At 45.2% G+C, this 20,131-nt stretch overlaps 1 protein-coding gene across 4 annotated transcripts in view; it reads left to right on the top strand.

Annotated features, from left to right (window-relative positions):
• The window catches only part of TMEFF1 (transmembrane protein with EGF like and two follistatin like domains 1), a 329,513-nt gene that overhangs the window by 175,774 nt on the left and 133,608 nt on the right, over nt 1-20,131 (top strand). The gene's annotated exons all lie outside the window — the stretch shown is intronic.

Here is a 20,131-nt window from a genome sequence, read left to right as displayed (position 1 = left end):
AGGTATATGGGGGGCATACCTTGCCTTGTCTAAACTCGCTTAAATCAAAAGGCACCATGAGGATCTCGATATTTCCCCTTTCTTCTGTAATCTAGGTTTCCATCCTAGGTCCCCATGTTTTGAAGGGGGGTATGAGACACTTCCAGCAGTCTATGATATACTCCACCATCTCAGGAACATCTGGCTGGAGGCTCAGCAGCATCTTAGGAAAGCGGGGGAGAGCATGAAGAGGCAGGCCAATAAACGTCAACGACAAGGGCTTGAACTCAGGGTTGGGAATAGTCTGGCTGTCTGTTGACCAAGAACCTTAAAATTAAAGTGCCTTCCCACAAGCTGGCAACCAGGTTTATTGAACCTTTGTCCCCTTTTGAATGAATCAATGACGTGGCCTTTATGGTTGATCTTCCTACCTCCATGCGTATTCCCAATGTGTTTTATAAGGAGTTGCTCAAGAAGGTAGTAATTCCATTGGTGACCCAGGACCATCCTCCTCCTATCGTGTTAGACAATGCCGAGGAGTGTAGGGTAGAAAGTATTGAGGACTCTCAGAAGATTCAGAACTCTGTTTAATATTTAATCCACTGGAAGGGGTACGGTCTGGAGGATAGGTCCTGGGTCCCGAAGAAACAGTGTTCATGCTGATTGATTTATCACTGAATTTCATAAGAGATTTCCAAATAAGGTGTGTTTTGAGAGTCCAGAGGTCTCTCCTAGACAGGGAGTACTGTTAGGAATACCTGCCGTGAACGCAATCATCCTACTCCGATTTTCCAGACTGCTCCGTAAGCCTTGAAAGAGGCCACAATATGGCCGAAACGTTGTATTTTGTACTGGCAGAATAAATTTTTGATACAATTTTTCACCCAGACTGGATGCTGTTCCTCTTCCTTATTTGCTCCGTAAGCCTGTCCGCTCTGGGGTCGGAGCTAGTGCGCACTTGGGTGATGCAACTGTACTTGATGGTGCCTCGTGTATGGAAGTGGTGAGGAATGTGGGAACAAAGGAAGCCATGCTTCCCATTGGTTTTGCAGCTCGGGATACCTGGGGTGCTGTGTCTCCCTGTTACCAGGCAACGCAGGATGGAGGAATGCATCACCTGATTGTTGTGTTTGGATTTGGGCTTTCTATTTGAAGAGTACTTCTAATTCAGTTCAGTGCTGTGTATTCAGTTCCTTTGAGTAGGTGTATGGTAAGTGCTTCCTGGTTGAGCTCTGGTTGCTTCTCAGTAATTGCTAATGGTTGTTATTTGTTCTTCTTTATTAGCTATTGTCTCAGGGTTTCCCTTTGGTTTTCATGTGGGTTTTTTGCTGGCTTTGGATTTACTGTTGTACCTGACTTCACATTGTTCACTTCACCAGACGCCAGCTACTCTGCAACAGCAGACTGTGAAAGGCTCTGTAAAGCCCCCTTCCCCTACGGGCATGAGTGAAGAGTATCCATACCCTTAAGGACTTGCCTAGCAGTGGTAGCTTGTGCAAATTGCATCTGTGACAGCGCTTTTGCTGGTCCAATGTGAGTTGTTACAGAGTAGTTATTCCTGCACATAACAGTTATATACCTTTTTAATATTCAGTCACATACAGTGGGTGAAATAAGTATTGAACACCAATTTTCTTAACAAATATATTTCTAAAGCTGCTACTGTCATGAAATAGTCACTAGATGTTGGTAACAACCCATCCAATCCACACAGGCCCAGAAATCAAACCATAGATGTTCATACATTAAGTTATGTGTAATAATGATAAATGACACAAGGAAAAAGTATTGAACACGCTTACTGAAATTTATTTAATAGTTTGGACAAAAGCCTTTGTTGGTGATGACGTCTTTAAGATACCTCCTGTATGGAGAAACTAGTCACATGCATTGCTCAAGTTTGATTTAGGCTTATTCTTCCACATATACATTCTTTAATGCTATACAGTAGGTCCGTGGGCTCCTAAGAATTCTGAGCTTTAGTTCCTTCTATACATTTTCTATTTGTTTCAGGTCAGGTGATTTGCTGGGCCATTCTAGTTGCTTTATTTTCTTTCTCCGAAACCAATTGAGAGTTTCCTGTTCTGTGTGTTTGGGATCATTGTCTTGCTGAAATGTCCACTCTTGTTTCATCTTCATATTCCTGGCAGATGTCAGAAGATGTTTATCAAGAATATCTTTATACATTTGTCCATTCATATTTCATTCAATTAAGTGAAGTTTGCCAGTGCCATATGCTAAAAAACAGCCCCACACCATGATGCTCCCACCTCCAATCGTCACTGTTGGTATGGTGTTTTTAGGGAGATATGCAGTGCCAAATATGGTGTGTGTTATGGCATCCAAAGATTTTAATTTTGGTCTCATCTGACTAGACAATATTCTCCCAGTATTTCTTGCTTTTTGTTCAGCAATGGAATCTTGCATGGTGAGCATGCATACAGGTCATGAAGGTTGAGTGCATTACTTAGTTTTCTTTGAAACAATTGTACCTGCTGATTCCAAGTCATTCTGTTGTTCTCCGCAGGTGGTTCTTGGCTGTATGATAACGCTTCTGATAATTCTTTTCACTCCTCTCCCTGAAATCTTTCGAGAAGCACCTGTTCGTGGCCGATTTATGAAATTTAGAAATTTTTACAGTATGTAACCAATGCCATCAGTATGTCTTTAAACAATAATGTTGTGAACATCTTGAGAAAGCTCACTGGTTTTACCCATCATGAGACGTTTCTTGTGTGGCACCTTGGTAATGAGATATTTTTATAGACCATCAGTTGAACCAGCTGATTCTATTTTTCCCTAAGTGGCCGGATTGCTTTCTAATTACTAATAGATTTTAGCTGGTGTTATGGCTTTTTGCACCTCTCTTCATGTTTTCAATACTTTTTCCTGTGTCATTCCTCATTATTACACTTAACTTAATTTATGGACATCTATGGTTTTGATTTATTTGCCTGTGTGGATTGGATGGGTTGTTAACCAACATCTGGTGAGAATTTCCTGTCAATAGCACCTTTAGAAATATATTCACTTAGAAAATTGGTGACATGCTCAATACTTATTTCACCCCGAGTATATCATATTTCTCACATACTTTGTAATGGATCTTATCATTAAGATATTATTAGCTTGAAGCTGAATGTTTATCAATTTTCTCTCTTGCTTATTGCTAGTTGCTCCGCCTGACTTCAGCTTGAGTTCTGGTATTCCAGGGTTGTGCCTTACCGTTAATATGTTGCCTATATAAAAACTCCGGAGAAAGAAGTTCTGCTGCATGCTTTTGAGGTGGCAGCAGTGGTTGTCAGAATCACCTTGGCATCAATGCTTAGCTCCATCTTTGGCACTCACCCATCCTGCCTAACCTTTGTGCTCTCTTGCACCAGTTTTCTTGTATACAGCGCCACAACAAGCAAAGTGGTATGGGTTTCACAAGTACTGCTACCTTCTCAGCCATACAGCAGTGCTTTTTTACAAGGACTACTCAGACTTTTGCTTGAATATTGGAGTAATGTTTTTATTCAAGGAATATGTCTTCTCATTCCCTATGTTCATTCTGATGGGTGAGCCTTGATGGAAGCACCAGAGATGAGCAAGGAACCCTGTTCATTTGCACACAATTCAAAAATTCTGCTCCTGCACAAAGCATAGTACATTTTTAACACTTGATAATCTCAGGTCTCTTTAGGTATCTGCTGCTGTGACGGTACATGACACTTTCGGCTTTTCCAAGAATTGTCAGGAACCACTCCATCTATGTAGACACATATTTATACAATGACAGTTTGCATCTGAGCGTATCATGAACTGCCAATATGTTGGAAAATCAGCCACGTGCACTGGCACATTGGCTATAATAGGTGTGTGTAATCTGTGGCACCCGCATTTTTATAATATGCTCATTTGAACAAGTAATTATATATGAAAATCACCCATTTCCAGGCAACAATTTTTTTGAGTTATATATTTTTTTTTTTTTAGCAGTCTAGTTTTTAATTTCTCTTTTTCTCAGTTAAAGGCAGAAGAATGGGAAATATCAAGGTGGGACTTATACTACTTTTCATTGCTGGATTAACTTATGACTTTGCTATATATATATATATATATATATATATATATATATATATATAATATAAAAACATAAATAGCCAAAATGACTTGTTCTAAAAATGCGACTCTGTGTCCGAAACCACTCCATATTTAGTTTAATAAATATACAGGTAATGATTTTAGATTGTGATAGCGATGCTGATGTATATGAAGCACTCTGGAAATAATGGCACTGTATAAACAAGTAAAATAAATAATAAACATGAAAAACTGCTACCAATTCTACAATTCTATTCATATAAGTAACAGTACATGCAATGAACATTATTTTAGACATCCGGGTTGTATTAATAGTGCAACTGATGAGTGGAAATTTAATTTACTAGACAACTATCTGATCATTTACTGCTATAAACTATAAATTAATTATCTAGTAGGTTGTTTCTTGCAATTTAAATTTCAGGCTTCAGAAAACAGATAAATATGCAATTAACCTTTTTTTTCGAGGTTTTGGGGTGTAGCAGTATTTAGAATTACAATGCAGTCGTATTAGTGAGATCTGCTAATGTAGTCTGGATAGGATTGCAGAAATTTACGAAGACATCTTTGGGCTGTCTGTGTGCGAGAAAAACAAATTTATACTTGCTTACTGGTAATGTGCAGTCGTAGATTTGCACTATAATTATGAGTTTTCTAGTGTCAATTGTTGTAAATTTGTTGGTCTCTAGAGGTCAGGCCCCTCATAAACCTCACCCTATTCTCTCTGCCAGAAAACGAGTGTATATCTTCCCTATTTTCCACCCCATACAGTACATGGCACATCTATCCTCATTCTATTTACTCTTAGTTGCATCCTTAACTAGCTACACCGCCGCCAGCCCCCTCCTTTCGGACCAAAGTCTTGTTTTCGTACAGCGGATAACGCCCCTGAAGCAATGCAGTTTGTTAGTTTTCTGCTCGAATTTTGCCCGATAGTGGGTTCTGACTAACACAAAACATCTCCAAAGCTGATACATAGACTACAACCACAGGCAGTGTTTCAGTTTGGATCTGGAATAAGATATTTCAATAAAATCATTTGAAGCAAATCCAGAAATGTTGACGTTTAGTTTCCACTGCACATAGGCTGTCATGGTTCTCAGTGGTGTGGTATGGGTTTCCTACTAGAGTTAAGCGAATGTGTTTGGGGCCCTGCATATTTGACCAGCTATATCACTTACCTAATAAGCTGCAGAGGGAACCCGCATACATGGAGCGCGCCAGCTGATCAGCGCTGCAGCTGTATTTGTCACGATTGTGTCAATGTCACAACACATGCATGGAGAGCCTGTGTGTTGGGCTCTCCATGCATGTGTTGTGACAGTGACACAGCCACAAAACATGCAGCTAAGGCACCGATCAGCTGATCAGCCGGCGCGCTCCATGTATCTGGGTTCCCACTGTAGCTTATTCGGTAAGTGCTATAGCTTGCTGAATAAGCAGGGCCCCAAACACATTCGCTTAACTCTACTAAGGCAATGCCCAGCACAGAGCGATGATCTTTTTCACTGCAGAAAAGATCATTCCACCCAGTGAGTGAGCATTTTGTTCGTTCATGGGGTGATCAGCAGCTATGTACACTGAAATAAAATTCATTAGAATGCTCGTTCACTATACTCTTTCAGTGTAAATGCAGCATGAAGCTTCATTTTAGCATTTTTTTTTCATTTCAGCACTGGAATGATGTAACTGATCTAAGTTTCCTGACCCTAGTCTAAGGCTAGAAGGCGTTAGGAGGCGCAGCCTACGGCCGCCATGCAGCTCCGCCCCCTCCGGTCAGTTCCTCCTATGGGCGCAGGACGCTTCATGCGACCTGCGTACCCTATCGTTAGCATTGGGTACGCAGGCCGTGAGCTAGTATGATTTTGACCGCGCATGCGCTTTTTTGACGGTGTGCCGACGTGCGCCAAACGCACCATGTTGCATTTTGGTGCACTCGGCGTACCGTCAAAAGGGCGCATGCATCGTCAAAAATCATACAAGTGCATGGCCTGCGTACCCAATGCTAACAATAGGGTACGCAGGTCGCATGCAGCATCATATGCCCATAGGAGGAGCTGACCGGAGGGGGCACTGCAGGGGGCGGAGCTGCACGGCGGCCGTGCACTGCGCCTCCTAACGCTAGTGTGAAACTAGCCTTACACTTACCAGCCACCGTTTTCAGCTCTTCCCGGCACTGCCCCGGATCCACGCTGCCATCTTGTGACTGCAGCTTCTCGCAGACTGTAAGTGAGAGGTAACAGTCACTAGATCTCAAATAAGTCTGAGATCCTTGTTCTGAACTGTTCTGGCTCTCATAGAATTACATTGAGTTGAGACTTCCGAATCACACCAACAAGCACTGGAGGTCAGAAACTGCTAGAGACTGATCGGAGTGCCGATAAAAGGTTAAGATGGTGGCTGGTAAGTATAATACTAGGTGCAGGAAACTTAGATTACCCGCTTCACGCTGTGCGCACACGATCCCTGCTGGGTGTTCAGCTGATATGACAGCTTACATCTCGCTCTCACAATTTAACCCCCTAAATGCTGCGCTTGATATTGATCACAGCATTTAGAAGTCAGACGGTGGGGAGCGCTCCCTCTGGCCTCTTTTTGATGCCTCCACAACGTCAGCACGGGGGCTTGATCATTGCCATGGTGAGACGATGTTGTCATGACAACATCTGAGTCACCAGGCTACGGCAGAGTCTAATGGGCTTGTGTCAGGGCAGCACTGACAGTTGTAAACTATTTCGATGCTGCTGCATTGCAATGGTTTATAACAACGATAAGGCTTCTGAAAGTCAAGGTCCCATAGTGGGACTAAGTAAAAATGTTGAAAAAAAATTGGAACAATATTAAAAAAAACAGAAAATCATAAAAAAAATATATATATTGAACCGATAAATTTGTATTTTTATGTAAGAAAAAATAAACAAAAAAGTACACGTTTGGTACCACCACGCCTGGAATGACCTGCCCCATAAAATTTCCCACACTCGTTAACCCCTTCAGTGAACACCATTAAAAAAATTGTTAAAAGATTTTTCATCATACCACCAACAAAGTGGAATCACCGCCCAATGGTATAAAACTCTGTGAGGCACGTGTCAATATGATCACTGCACTGCTAGAAAAATTCATAGGTGGGTGTAGTTTATAAATTTAGGTCACTTATAGGGGGTTTCTGCTGTTTTGGCATGTCATGGTCTATACCAATGTGACATAGCACCTTCAATCCATTCCAGCAAAATCTGAACTCCAATATGGTGCTTCTTCCCTTGTGATCTTTGCACTGTGCCTCAAAGGTAGTTTTCGACCACATATAGGGTATGGGAGTACTCAGGAGGAATTGCACACTATATTTTGGGCTCCATTTTCTCCTTGTAAAAATGAAGAAATTTAGGTATAAAACAACATGGTTGTCGGATAATTTTTTATAATTTTTAAGATCAACTTTGCAAACTTCTGTGAAGAATCTGTGGGTTCAAGGTGCTCACCACACATTTAGATAAATTCCTTGAGTCTACTTTCCAAAATGGGTTCATTTGTGGTTAGGTTTCTGCTATTTAGGCATATCACTGGCTTCCAAATGCTACATGACATCAATGTTGCTTCTTGCTTTCTGAGCCCTGCTGTGCGCCCAAACAGTAGTTTTTTCCCACATAATGTATGTGGTGTCTACGTAATCATAAAAAATTGCACAACATATATTGTGGTCCATTGCTCCCTGTTACCCTTGTGAGAATAAAAAAATTAGGGCTGAAAGAAAATTTTTGTTCAAAAAAATGTGAATTTTTATTTTCACAGATCTAGATTCTAAACTTCTGTGAAACAACTGGAAGTTAAAGATGCTTACTACACATCTAGATACATTCCTTGAGGGGTCTAGTTTTCAAAATGGGGTAATTTGTCAGGGATTTCCACTGTTTAGGCACATCTGGGGCTCTCCAAACAGGTCCGCTAATGATTCCAGCCAATTTTCCACTCCAAAAGTCCAATGGCGCTCCTTCCCTTTTATGTGCTGCAGTGTTCCCAAACAGTAGTTTCCCCCCACATGTGGCGTATCGGCGTACTCAAGGGAAATTGCACAACACATTTTGGGGTCCAATTTCTTCTGTTACGCTTGTGAAAATTAAAAAATTGGGGTCTAAAATAAAATTTTAAATGTTAATTTTTTTCCTTCCACATTCCATTAATTCCTGTGAAGCACGAGAAGGGTTAATAAACTTCTTGAATGTTATATGTATAAGGAGAAACAAGAGCTAATAGGCAAAAAAGTCTAAAAAGATTCCATTTTTATTAGGTAAATGATCAGGACTTACAATAATTACACATATAAAAATAGTGAGACCATAGCAGAATAATCCAGGTGCATCACTGGGAGGAAGTCAATGCCCAAAAATGCATTTAACACCTAATGAGGGGTTAATGACCAGTATATAACATTACAAAGAGGTATAAATGCAAGGAGAGGACTCAGAGCGGTAAATAATTAAGACGTATGTGGCAATTCACACAAGAGGCGTAAGCACATAGCAATATGCATGTGCAGGTAAAAGCTGTAATAAGCTAGCTACGCTGAAAACGTCTCATAAGAACCAGTGCCAAAATAAAAGACCGAAAAAAAGAAACTCACCAGTAATGTAAAGGGCAATAGACAAGACCCCAGGACCGGGTAAAGAACCCCAACGCATGTTTCGCGTGCACACCGCACTGCTTTCTCAAGGGGAGTATCTGCAGATTGTGTAGAAGGACCTTATAAGCACATGTGACCGAATCAGCTGATGACCGCTGGACCAATGGTAACGCTGGAAGCGGCGCACGCGCACTGCGCATCACAGGGCCCAGGGGTCCTGGGGTTTTGTCTATTGCCCTTTACATTACTGGTGAGTTTCTTTTTGCGCACTGCAGGACTCTGCTCTGCCCTCAACAGGGCAGAGCAGTGTGCCTGCGCAGAAGCCACGATAGGTAGCAAAGAAGAGGACGTCACCGTTAGAAGATGGGAGGTGCCGGACCGCGACACCCATCGGACCAAAACCGGACCCGGACCGCCCCTGGGTGAGTATAATATAGCTCATTTTTCTTATCTTTCAGGTTACATCGGGGGTTTATCTACAGCATTACAGAATGGCGGTGCCGGCAACTAATACTCGAAAAATGGGGTGACAGATTCCCTTTAAGAAATGGGGTATGTGAACTTTTGATCAGGGTCATTTGGATGTTTTGGGTTGTCATTTTGATTTAAAAAGAGAAAACACAGTAGTTTGACAATAAATGGCTTCACCCAACCACTAAGCATGAGTGGAGAAAAAGTTTTGGTGTTATCATTCATATTCTCTGAAAAAATGCCAAGAAAGCAAAAATTCTGCCGGGGTATGTAAAACCTTTGAGCACAACTGTATAGGCAAAACTTGAAAATTTCGATGCCCCCACAATTTTTTGGGCATCAGCAAGAGCGTCTTAAAAAAAAAAAAAAAAAGAAAGGTAGCCTTTGTATGTACTAAAACTTGACATTTAACCAGTATATATTGCTCTCTGTGTGTATCCAGTGTGATAACTAGTATGTCTCCCCCCCCTTATGTAAAAAAGACCTTTGGTAAAATAAAACAAAAAAAATAGGTAGCTAAACTTATGACTTTTTTGTCTGCCAGAGCGCAGGTCACTTTTTAAATTTCCTCCTTGATTTGCTTGTTCATGAACATCTCAATAAACATAGTGTCACATCTTTATTTCAACAGAGGAATATCTTCCTATAAAGTAAAGTCAGAAGGGATCATAGATGCAGATGGAGCAGTTGTTCCTCTGCCCTGGTGCTAGAAGAGTCCTAGCAAACCTTGTATATAATAGAATATTTTACTACTGTCAGAGGAATGGTTGAAACCTGAGTCTATTTTGGAGCATCGGGCCTCAGATAGCAATGAGATTTGAGGATATCCAGTGTTTTGTTTATACTGCACCCATCACCTAAAACAGAGCAGACAGCTTTGTTGGTGGAGCGTACAATGCCCTAGTTGTCCTAGGACTTGTAATCGCTGTATTGCTCTTTTAGAAATGGCTATATGAAATTGAATTGAAACTTGCTATTATTTTAGCAGCGAGCACTAGGAGCTGCAAACTCATTTACGCACAGGGATTGTTGAGTTCATACCTTGTTTTTCTCCTTTTTGCCGCAATCCACCAAGATGAGATTTCATATGATAGAAACTATCACAACAAAAATAATAAACCATAAGAACAATTCATGAATGTCTGAAGTTCTGCGTGTATAAAGAAATGTCTGCAGTGTTTCTCAGGGGATTCAGACATCAGACAAATACATAGCAGACATGGCATGCATATTAATTTGTTTATAGGGGGCTGTAATTAATAGATTAAATGAAGATTTCACTATAAAAGTACTGTATATGCACTTTAAGTTTTTTAAAGTGTCAAAAACTCCTAAAAAATTTCTCAAGAAACACTTGAAAGAGACTTCCTATTCATTTTTATAGTAAAACCACTTGCTGTTCATATGTTTAGTCTTTTGAGCATTTTTTTACACTTCAGGGTTAGAAAAATGCCTGATGGGAGAAAAGAAGGTGCATATCAATTCTATATAAAGCGTCTCCTGATGGCGTTGGCTCTAAGCTAGAGTCTGTCCTATCAGAAGGCTGTAAAAAAAAAACCTTCAGAAAAAAAATCTGCAAAAATTTTTTTAAAACTCTTGAAAACTACTTAGGGAAAAGAAATACTCCTCAAAAAACTACAGAGATGGAGCGTTTCTTGAAGCTTTTTACATCAGAAAACATCATTTTTGACCACCTGAAATAAGTTCATGCGCACAAAGTATGTGACATACCCTGAGGGTATGATCACATACTGCAGATTTGATTAGGACATTTCAGTGACAGTCCCTTTCATCTGAATGGGGTTTGCAATAATTATTATAATTGTTATAATTATTCATAATTATTATAATTATGGTATTACTTTTAATTAATGCACATGCTGCAGAAACAACCTCTTTCACATGTTTGGAACTATAGGTGCCCATACACATCATTCATTTATCAGCTTGTTTTCTTGTTTTTGCAATCTAAATGATCTACCCCTCTCCCCCCCCTCCCATCCTCAGTGCAATTAAGTTTATTAGCAAAATGTACAAACTTTTTGTTTTCTATTATACAATCAAACAAGAACAATTTAAATAGCTCAACACAATTAATATAATTAATGGATTCTTAAAATTCAAAACAAAATGCCTACTGCAGTGTCATAATTATTCCATCTCTTCATGATAAGCATCATTAGTACTCTGTAGCGTACCCTTGGCTGTTATAACCTGCTATAGATATAATGCATAGCAAGACACCATCTTCAGGCAGAAATTTCTCAGGAATCTTAGCCCATTCCTTATGGACAGTGGCCTCAGGTTCATTCATTTTCTTCAGTGTGTGTGCTGGCGCTGCAGCCGCCTTTTTCAAATTCCACCATATATTTTCTGTGGAGTTTACATCAGGAGACCGTCCACTCCAGAGTCATTCAGGACTTCTTCTGAAGCCAAGCCTTTGATGACTCTGAGGTATGCATGTGATCACTGTCCTGTTGTAATGTCCACAATAAGGAAAGTTTCAGCTTCCTCATAGAAAGCATGATGTTTTTTTCCTGGGACTGATGTTCCTCTACACTCTGCAGGCTTCCTGTACCAGAGTAAGAAAAGCAGTGCCAGAGCATCACTGAGCCACCGATGTGCTTCACTGGATGCAGAGTGTTGTTTAGAGCAGATGGATCATTCTTCATCCTCCAGACATAACGCTGATACATAGGCCTGAAAAGTTCTAGTTTAGTTTAATCAGTGTACAGAACAGAATCCAAAACCTTCTGTGACTTATCTGTATGGCTTAGAGCATTTTGGAACTGACCTGTTAGGTGCCGGATTCCTGCAGCTGCAATCCAGAGCCTTGCATCCAGCGGTCTCCCATTCTCCACCGACCGCTCGGGAGCCGGCAAAGCAATCTCGGTGTCCCAGATGCTTTGCTCAGACCAGCTCTGTAGGACTGGTGGTTGCTGCCAACTCTGGGTCAGCAATAGCAACGCAGGCTGTCCTGCAGAAAGCCACTCCAGAGGCTAAGTCCTCTCATCGCGCTACTGGGCATGCTCGCGAGATGATCTCTCTTTGGAGATCGAGAGTCACGTGCTCAGGTCCTTCTCCAGATCTGATTGGTCCATCTCAGAGATCTGGAAGGTCCTGGAAGCGCACGGCTATAAAAGGCTCGCATATCCTCTCGGCCATGCGCTAGTATAGACTCTACTTGCTAGATGTGTGAATGGTGATGGATGTATGAGACTGGTGACTGACTTATTATGATTCCCCTCCCTCTGATATTATGCATGTGGATAGGGAACTAGAGAAAGAGTCAGCACCAGTCAGTGGCAAGCCATAGGCCACAGTGCACACTGCACCTCTACACTAGCGTCCGATGGTGTCACGTCTCACATGGCACTATCGCATAGCGGCTGTGTCTGCCGCCGTGCTGCAGTTAGCTGCACTTACCGGCGTCCGCGGTAACGACGCCGCATGCACGGTAGGTCTAGATGGACACTGACCCCAGTCTTGGGCCCGTGTCCTGTGACCGGATACCGTGCGTGCAATTCCGCTGAGACCTGTGAGTCTAACAGGCTCGGCGTTTATGTTTATGTTACAGCGCCTCTGTGAGCTAACAGAGTCCGCTCAGCGCACATCGGGTGGCGTTTAACCCGTGCACGTTATACCGCCATATTGTGCGTCTGCCATTTTACTAGCAGCAGTTTAACACCTCTGCACGGTGGATCCCGGGCGGCGAACGCACTTCCTATTAATTATTATTAGTGCGTCCCGCCATCCCTAACATTATACTAGAGCCAGGGTCTGGCTAGTAATGGCGGATCTGCAGCAGCTACGGCAGAACATTCAGCAGCTGGAGGGCAGGTTGTCGGCTATTGAGAGCTCCACCTCAGCTGCGAATGCTACAGTGGCCGCTGCCCAGGCAGTCGCTGAGGCTGTCTCGCGTGTGCCCACACCCACGCCAGTGCCGACAATGTCCCGCCTCCCGTTGCCCGATAAATTTTCTGGCGACAGCGCCACCTGCAGGGGTTTCGTGAGCCAGTGCTCTATCCAGCTTGAGTTACTGGTGGGGTTTATCGTCTCCCTCTTGTCGGGCAGGGCGTTAGAATGGGCCACGCCGCTGTGGGAGTGTGGTGACCCCGTGGTTCTGAGCACTGCTCAGTTCCTCACCTCTCTAAAACAGGTCTTTTTGGGACCACGGGTCACTCACGACACCTCACTCCAGCTATTAGCTTTAACACAGGGCTCCCTCTCGGTCAGCCACTACGCAGTTCGTTTTTGGACACTGGCTTCCGAGCTGGAATGGCCTGATAAGGCGCTCGTCCCTGTGTTCTGGAGAGATTTGGCGGAGCATGTCAAAGATGCTTTAGCTACCAGGAAGGTTCCCGTAACTCTGGAGGAGTTGATTACTATCTCCACCCACATTGATCTCCGTTATATTGAGAGCGGGTTAGAGCGAGCTCAGTCCAGACAGAGGGTTAGGTTGGCTCCTGCCTTCTCAGTACCCCTTGAACCCACGGAGGTGTCTCGCACCAGCTCTAAGCCGCGTCCGGTGCGAAGCTCCGCACGCTGTTATCTGTGCCAGCAGTTTGGGCACTCGTCTAACACGTGTCCACAGCTGTCGATAAAGCGATCACGTCCAGTGATCGTAGGAGCAGGTCTTCCTGATATGAAACCCTTTTCTCCCAAACTGGTATTTCGAGGAACATTAGATAGCAGTGCTTCCACCTGGGAGGTAGAGGTCACAGAGGACTCCGGGGCAAAAGGAAATTTCATGTCTTCATCCTTCGCCAAAAAGCAAGCTATTCCGCTGGTGCTACTGCCCCATTCCATAACTATCAGGGTGGTTAATGGTGTGCCTTTACCATCTCAGGTCACCCACCAGACGGCACCTCTTGGTCTCTCTTATCTCACCATCTCACCTCGAGACCTTGTCCCTGTTCATTTTGCCAGATGGCATCGACCAGGTGCTTCTCGGAGTTCCCTGGCTCCGTTACCATTCCCCTCATATTAATTGGTCTTCGGGGAATATACTGGGTTGGAGCAAGGACTGTGAGGGGAGGTGCATGAGGGGAAGTGTCCAAGTAGCCTCCACTGAAGTGCCCGCAGACCTTTCCGCGCTTCCTACACACTACCGGCAGTACGTGGATGTTTTCTCCAAAAAGTCTGCGGAGACGCTTCCGCCACACCGTCCATACGATTGCCCGGTAGATCTATTGCCAGGCGCGGAACCTCCTAGAGGCCGCGTGTATCCTCTATCTCTCCCCGAGACGGAGGCTGTGTCACAATATATCCGGGAGAACCTGGCAAGAGGTTTTATCAGAAAATCGGTGTCGCCGGCTGGTGCTGGGTTGTTCTTCGTGCAGAAGAAGAGTGGAGAGTTGCGCCCCTGCTTTGACTACAGAGGTCTCAACGCCATTACTGTAAAAAACAAATACCCTCTTCCTTTGATCTCTGAGTTGTTTGACAGGTTGCGTGGGGCCCGGATCTCTACAAAATTGGATCTACGGGGGGCGTACAACCTGATCCGCCTACGCGAAGGAGACGAGTGGAAGACAGCCTTTATTACCAGGGATGGCCACTACGAGTATTTGGTCATGCCCTTCGGCCCCTGTAATGCGCCTGCTGTCTTCCAGGACTTCGCAAATGACGTCTTTCGCGATAGACCACCACCGAGGTGGAAAGCATATCTGGATGACATTCTCATCTTTTCTCCAGATTTGACCTCTCACCGGAGAGACGTCTGCAAGGTCTTTGACCGTTTGCTGGCGAATTCTCTCTTCGCCAAGCTGGAGAAATGCCAGTTTGAGCAGGAGTCCTTGCCGTTCCTGGGCTACATCATCTCGGCCCAGGGGTTGGCTATGGATCCTGCCAAATTGCAAGCAGTAATGGACTGGCAGGAGCCCCATTCTTTGAAAGCGGTGCAGCGCTTTTTGGGGTTCATTAATTATTATCGTCAGTTCATTCCCCATTTCTCCACACTGGTAGCTCCTTTGGTCGCTGTCACCAAGAAAGGAGCCAATCCTAAGGTTTGGTCAGAGCAGGTCTCCACGGCCTTTTCTTCTCTGAAGTCCCATTTTGCTGGCACTCCTATCTTCCACCGTCCCGATGCGATGTGGATAAACCCTTTATCCTAGAGGTGGATGCATCTTCCGTCGGTGCAGGAGCAGTCCTTTTCCAGAAGGATGCTCAAGGTCGGAAGCATCCCTGCTTCTTTTTCTCAAAGACCTTCTCACCGGCGGAGAGGAATTACTCCATCGGGGACAGGGAGTTGCTGGCCCTGAAACTGGCCTTTTCTGAGTGGAGACATCTCCTGGAGGGAGCCTGGTTTCCCTTCCAGGTGTACACTGACCATAAAAACCTAGTCTATTTGCAGACGGCCCAGCGCTTGAACTCTCGTCAAGCTAGGTGGTCGCTCTTCTTCTCCTGCTTCCGCTTCACCTTGCACTATCTCTCTGGAGAGAAGAACGTCCGTGCAGATGCTCTCTCTCGCTCGGTGGTCTCAGCGGAGGAAGAGGAGGCTGAGCCTCAGCTAATCGTCCCCACGGAGAGCCTGAGGACCGTGGCTCTGGTCGCTCTTGAGGCAGTTCCGCCGGGCAAGACCTTTGTCCCTCCTCGCCTGCAGCCGGAGGTCCTCGCGTGGGCACACGCATCCAGGGTTGGTGGTCACTTTGGCATTAAGCGGACCACAGAACTCCTGGCAAGGTCTTATTGGTGGCCGCACATGGCTCGGGACACAAAAGAGGACATTCAAGCATGCGTCTTTTGTGCTCGGAACAGGTCCTCTAGGCAGAGGCCGGCTGGGTTATTGTATCCCTTACCTGTGGCAGACAGACCCTGGGAGATGGTCGGCATGGACTTTGTGGTCGGCCTGCCCAAGTCTGGTGGCAGCACGGTCATCTGGGTGGTTACCGATCATTTTTCTAAAATGGTGCATCTGGTGCCACTCACGCGGCTGCCTTCTGCTCGTGGTCTCGTCGCACTGTTCATAAAGCTTGTTTTTCATTTGCACGGTATGCCGGACAAAATAGCCAGTGACCAAGGTCTCCAATTTGTGTCTCGGTTTTGGAGGGAGCTCTGCAGTCTATTCAGTATCGAGCTAAACTTGTCCTCCGCCTATCACCCCGAGACGAACGGGTTGGTTGAGAGAGCCAATCAAACTCTGGTGACGTACCTGCGACATTTTGTCTTTGCCAGGCAGGATGACTGGGCATCCTTACTACCGTGGGCTGAATTTGCCCTGAATAATGCAGTGGCTGATTCCACTGGTCACACGCCTTTCCTTCTCAATTACAGCCAGCATCTGGGCGTCCCTGTCCCATGCCAGTCTTCCACTGATTCCAGGGTGGCAGACTGGGCAGTGGAGGCTCGCGACATTTGGGATCGCACCCAGGATACTATTCGAGCCTCTAAAGAAAGAATTAGAGCGTCCGCCGACACACATCAGCGTCTCGCTCCAACTTTTGCCCCTGATGACTTGGTGTGGCTCTCTGGCCGAAATATCAAGCTGCGGGCCGAGTCCTCCAAGTTCGCTCCACGATACATTGGTCCCTTCAAAGTCCTCGAGCGCATCAACTCAGTGGTCTACCGTCTGGCTCTTCCACCACACTTGGCCATCTCTGACTTCTTACACGTGTCCCTTCTCAAGCCTGTTCACATGGCTCGGTTTTCTGAGTCATCTGCCGGGACATCAGACCTGTTCTCGGATGAGTTTGAGGTCAACGCCATTGTGGGACGCAGGATTGTGCGTGGCAAAAATTTTTATTTGGACTGGAAGGGTCATGGTCCAGAGGCCCGGACCTGGGAGCCAGTGGAGAACATCAACGCCCTGCTCCTGATCGCAGCGTTTGAGCGTACTGAGGCTCAGAGGGGAGGGGGCCCTAGGAGAGGGGGTAATGTTAAGTGCCAGATTCCTGCAGGTGCACAGCGGGAATCCAGAGCCTTGCATCCAGCGGTCTCCCATTCTCCACCGACCGCTCAGGAGCCTGCACAACAATCTCTGCGTCCCAGATGCTCTGCTCAGACCAGCTCTGTAGGACTGGTTGTTGCTGCCAACTCTGGGTCAGCAATAGCAATGCAGGCTGTCCTGCAGCAAGGCACTCCAGAGGCTAAGTCCTCTCATCGCGCTACTGGGCATGCTCACGAGTCGATCTCTCATTGGAGATCGGGAGTCACGTGCTCAGGTCCTTCTCCGGATCTGATTGGTGCATCTCAGAGATCTGGAAGGTCCCGGAAGCACACGGCTATAAAAGGCCCACATGGCTGCTCGGCCATGCGCTAGTATAGACTCTACTTGCTAGATGTGTGAATGGTGATGGCTGTATGAGACTGGTGACTGACTTATTATGATTCCCCTCCCTCTGACATTACGCATGTGGATAGGGAACTAGAGAAAGAGTCAGCACCAGTCAGTGGCAAGCCATAGGCCACAGTGCACACCGCACCTCTACACTAGCGTCCGATGGTGTCACGTCTCACACGGCACTATTGCATAGCAGCTGTGTCTGCCGCCACGCTGCAGTCAGCAGCACTTACCGGCATCCGCGGTAGCGACGCCGCACGCACGGTAGGTCTAGACGGACACCGACCCCAGTCTTGGGCCCGTGTCCTGTGACCGGATACCATGCATGCGATTCCGCTGAGACCTGTGAGTCTAACAGGCTCTACATTTATGTTTACGTTACAGCGCCTCTGTGAGCTAACAGAGTCCTGTCATGATCCAGGTTGGATATGACAGGTTTTGAATAAGTAACCTTCTTTTTTTTTCCTTTGAGCTGGTTGCTTAGAGTTGGTTTTGCCCCCGGTGGCCATTAGGGTTATTGCACAGTGGTGTCTTTTGTTCTAGTTTGCCCCCGGTGGTGGTGAGCGTTATTGCACGGGAATCTCTAACCGGTGTGAGACTCTGGCTCCTAACTATAAAGGTGTCAGGTGTTCTCACTCGGGGTTGGTGATATTGGTCTTTTCCAACCATCCTTGGTGAAGGAACTTGAGAAGAGTCCCGGGCAGCTCTGTCAGAATCCTGGAGTGGCAGCTATGGTGTCAGTGTGGAGTGCTTGGTGGAGTGGCAGCTATGGTGAAAGCTGCACTCAGATGCTGGACTCTGTTGCTGGAAGAGAGCTACACTCAGATGCTGGACTCTGTTGCTGGAAAGCTGCACTCAGATGCTGGACTCTGTTGCTGTAAAGCTGCGCTCAGATGCGGGACTCTGTTGCTGGAAAGCTGCACTCAGGCGTTGGATCCGGTTGGAGGAAAAAATGCACTCAGGTGTCGGACTCTGTTGCTGGGAGCATTAGCAACAGAGCAAAGCTAAGTGGTGTTTCCCTGTTTGTCACTTTCCTCAATGTGTGTTTTAGTGCAGTGGTGGGATTAGTTTCTGCACCGTCCACTTCACTAGTAAGGGATTGGTTCAGGGCGAGCTAGGGATTTCAGGTATCCTGTTCGGCGCCCGATGCGGAACCGGCCTAGGGATCGTTAGGAGTGTAGAGACACTGACTCAGGGGAGTGCAGGAGGTCTCCACATCCCCGTTCCCTATCGCAGGGCCACCATTGTAATTGTTTTCCTGGTTTTCCCCTTTATTCTGAAATTCGCCCTGCTGGAGGCGGTGTATCCAGACATACGTGTACTACTGAAATTCGCCTGCTGGAGGCGGTGTATCCGGCTGCAAATTCTACTTAAATTCGCCCTGCTGGAGGCTGTGTCCAGCACACGTGACCATGACAGTCCGCTCAGCGCACATTGGGTGGCGTTTAACCCATGCGCGTTATACCGCCATATTGTGCGTCTTCCATCTTACTAGCAGCAGTTTAACACCTCTGCACAGTGGACCCCGGGCGACGAACGCACTTTATATTAATTATTATTAGTGTGTTCTGCCGTCCCTAACATGACCTTTCTTTGACTGTGATCTTAGGGTTAGTAGAAGTGTACATTTTTGCTTTCAAGCAAGAAGACCTTCAGAATTTGATATGTTCCTTTATGTGTAAGGCCTGTTTCACACTTCAGTTTTTTCTGTCAGTTAAAATCCGCCAAAATAGCGGAAAACGGATCCACAGGCGGACTAACAAACGGGGGTTAGCGGATCGGCGGATGTACGGATCCGCAGAAGGTAAAAATTTAAAGGAACCGCACCTGGGGGATGAGAGAGAGAGATTTTTTTTTTTTTTATCCAGCAGCCAGACAGAAATGCGGGTTAAATCAGGAAATTGCAGATCCGGACAGCAAAAAAGCGTTACATGCTCCGTCCGGGCCGCTGAGCGGACGCCAAACTCTTGGCGGATCCGTACAAAAGCGGATCGAACGGACGACCATCCGTCAAGATCCGCCGATAATGCAAGTCTATGAAGAAAAAAACGGATCCGCCAAGAAAAATGACGGATCTGGTTTTTTTTTTCAAATCGGCGGATCTTGACTGATGGTCACAAACGGAAGTGTGAAACAGGCCTAAACTGAAACCTCAGTGCCTATTGCCACAAAATCTTGCTGTAGGTCTCTTGCAGTTATTTGAAAGTTTTTGACCACATGCCTCCTCAGGAATTTGGGGGTGACTGTTGATAGCTTTCTCTTTCTACTATGTCCTGGTAGTGTAACAAGTGTTCATTGAACTTGCAAACTGTGCTAGCAGCTGTATCACTAGCAACCTTTATTGCCTTTGCTATTTATCTTTATCCTTTTCCTTGTTTGTGCAAGGCAATGATGTATTTTGTTAACTTTTTGACTTGGCCATATTTCTAACATGCAATCAAACGTCACAGTTAATAGACCTCTAGCCAGTCTAGGTATTTGATGTTTTTCTGTCAAGAAAACCTTATGCAACTCATCAAATCCTGGATTATTACATCAGGAATGTTTGAAGAAAACCTGATTTAAAAACATGTGCTTTCATGAGGTATTCAGAGTGCTAAAAAAATTTGTTGAATTTGGAGAAATTACTTTGTATATTAGTTGTACAGATATTGAAATTGTTTTTGTTTATCTAATTAATTACATACAGCTGAAAG

This window comes from Dendrobates tinctorius, unplaced genomic scaffold, assembly GCF_039654945.1.
Source record: "Dendrobates tinctorius isolate UK_male_01 unplaced genomic scaffold, ASM3965494v1 ptg000102l, whole genome shotgun sequence".
Lineage (NCBI taxonomy): Eukaryota > Metazoa > Chordata > Amphibia > Anura > Dendrobatidae > Dendrobates > Dendrobates tinctorius.
This window is presented reverse-complemented; position numbering and strand designations above follow the sequence as displayed.